Raw genomic sequence first — 2,939 nt, forward strand, 5'->3', positions numbered from 1 at the left:
AGCATTTACTATAAATTAAAGGTATCTTATATTATTAGACATGTTATTATAAAATATACTCTAATTAAGAAGTTATTGATACTTCAAGTGCAAAATGGTGACATAAAACCTTGATAAAAATATACTTTTCAGTACTAATCACTTCCCACCAAATGTTCCATTGTATCTTGAGTAATATCCTGTGGCACATATGCTTCATTGAACATAATTTGCAATGCTTTACGGTGTAACTCAAAACTCAAGATAAGTGACATTAAAGAGATTCTAGCAGGAGTTTTCTTCATCTAGTCTACCACACTATACTCACTATGCTTCATCAACTTCAGAAATTCATTAGACTCATCTTCACTTATAAGTTTGTTCACTTCCATATCTTTGAAAGCATCAACTATTTCTTTTTCTTTAGCTTTCCTCTGCCTCTCTAATTCTTTTGGTGTAAAACACTGACCACTTCAAGTTAAACCGCTGATTTTAGTATGAAAGATAGGAGTGGGTTCTTAATATTGAAAGAATACCTATATTTGTAAGGCATTGTGCCATAACTTCCATTATTTGTGCATACAGGTTTGGTCAGGATTAGTTTTGGTGGACTACCCACAGTTGGTTGGAGTCTACAAACCTTTATTTTTTTCTCCTGATGACCTGTCATCCCAACTTCACTACTCTCTTTTTTATTCCCTATCCTTATCATGCCAAAAATCAGCATCCTTTTCACTTCCTAGTGAAATTCTTTCCAATCATCAATATGATGTCCCACCTCGCCATGAAACTTACAGTAATTATTTCCATTCATCACTAAATCAAACTCAGATAAATATCTAGACTATACCATCATGCCATATAGTCTTTCCATGAAAACTCTTTCCTTCTTACCCTCTACTCCTACAACATTCACCCCTCCACTACTTGTAGCATGATTAGGTAAAGGGTTGGAATTCACATTCAGTGCATCATCAAAATTTATCCATCCAATTTTTATCAATTGTAGAAGCTTGTTTTTAAATGCATTACAACTTTCAATGTTATGCCCAGCAATACTTGCATGATACTCACATGTCAGATCTAGCTTATACCAATTTGGGTATGGAGGTTGCAGTGAGGTTAAGGGAACAAGGGCCACTTACCCAATACTGAACAACTTTAAGTACATTTTTCCTAAGAGAAGTGGTAATGGTGGCAATCATTTTCGGGTTCTTGGAAAATTCCTTATTGGAGGATTAACAATCTAGTTACTTTTTTGGTAATTTGGTTGGTTTTGATGGTTGGTAGGGAAAGGTTTAGTGACGTTTACACTTGCAACTTGTTGGGTAGGTATTTGGAAGTTATAATGATGATGATTTTTTTTCTTACCCTTATACCCTCCTTCCACGTTGTTCAACTCAAAATCATTCTTTTTCCCAGTAAAGCCTTTCTTCTCAGTAAGCTTTAACATTCTTCTTATTCTTTTGCTTGTTCTATCCTCTCAGCAATAGTTACAGCATCATAGAAATGCTAAGCTCAACTACCCATTAGGTGTTCAAAGTAAGAAGATTTAAAAGTGTTGGAAAACAGAGTGACCATTTTTTTTTCTAACAAAGAGGGTTGCACATGAGATGCTTTTTCATGTCATCTCAAAGCATATTCTCTTACAGTCTCTTTGTTGCCCTTCTCCATGACTAACAAGCTTGACTTGTCTAGGGTTACCTCCATGTCGAATCTATACTGCTCCACAAAAGCTTTTACCAAATCTTTCCACTTTCTGATCTTTGTATATCTAGCCTTGTATACCAGCTTAGTGCCGATCCAGAAAGACTGTCTTGAAAGAAATGGACGAGTGATTAGTACTTAAAAATGCATTTTTATCAATGTTTTATATTATCATTTTGCACTTGAAGTATCAATAACTCCTTAATTAAAGCATGTTTTATAATAACATATCTAATAATATACAATATCTTTAATTTATTGTAAATATTTATTTTATCACATAAATGAAAGGATTGACTGATGAGTTTAAGAATTGAAATGGAAAGGACAAAGAGATGACTAAACTTAGAAAAGAGATGTTAGTGCAGTACAAAATGAAATACTATTCGGTATTTGGGTCATATTTAGAGCTATAGATCTTGGATTTAGGTCCACTTTACATAGATAAAAAGGTAAGACATAGACCTACAACTTTCATGGGCGCCTAAGATTTAAAAAGGCTATTTTCAAGTCCAAATTGTAGCAATAATGAAGAAGTCTGATTCTATCTTTCCTGTAGCCCAAACATTGTTCAGTGTTTGGCCCCATATCTAGAGTTCTAGAAGTCCAAATGACCTTAGGCTTTTTTTTTTTATGAAAAGATGAGATAATTTCCTAAAACTTTTATTTTTTCAAGTGGTTCCAATTCTGATGTTATCAATGATATTTTTGGCAGATAAGAGAAGATAAGGATTGTCACCAAGTCAAGAGTTCGCCACCCACTCATCAAATCAATAGTTTTCAATTTTGACCTATAATAGGAGGCATTTGCCATGAATTTAGCTATCTTGGTTTCTTGATTAAGATCATGTTTTTGCTTTCTCTCTTTGTATTTTTGTATTGCTTATGTTTTGCTTTCATTAATATCAAGCTTATGTCTTTCATTTCCTTTCCTTTACTTAGTTAACTTCTATCTTATTGATGTTCTTATTTTGTTTATTTATGTTTCTTTCTTTCATTATGTTAACTTTTGTCTTATTTATGTTTTTATTTTATTTATTTATGTTTCTTTCTTTCATTATGTTCAGCTAAGTTTATTATGTTAAGGTGAAAAGGTTACACTAATGGTGTAAAAATAAGTATAATATCAACTCAACATAGACCTTAATGTTTGATACTAACATGTATTGTATTTGTTATCTTGTTCACTTTTAATACTTTGCTTGTTAAATGGTTAATCTAGATTTATGTTGTATAACACTTCATATAACAAA

The sequence above is a fragment of the Populus euphratica genome, unplaced genomic scaffold (assembly GCF_000495115.2).
Source record: "Populus euphratica unplaced genomic scaffold, PopEup_1.0 scaffold391.1, whole genome shotgun sequence".
Classification (NCBI taxonomy): domain Eukaryota; kingdom Viridiplantae; phylum Streptophyta; class Magnoliopsida; order Malpighiales; family Salicaceae; genus Populus; species Populus euphratica.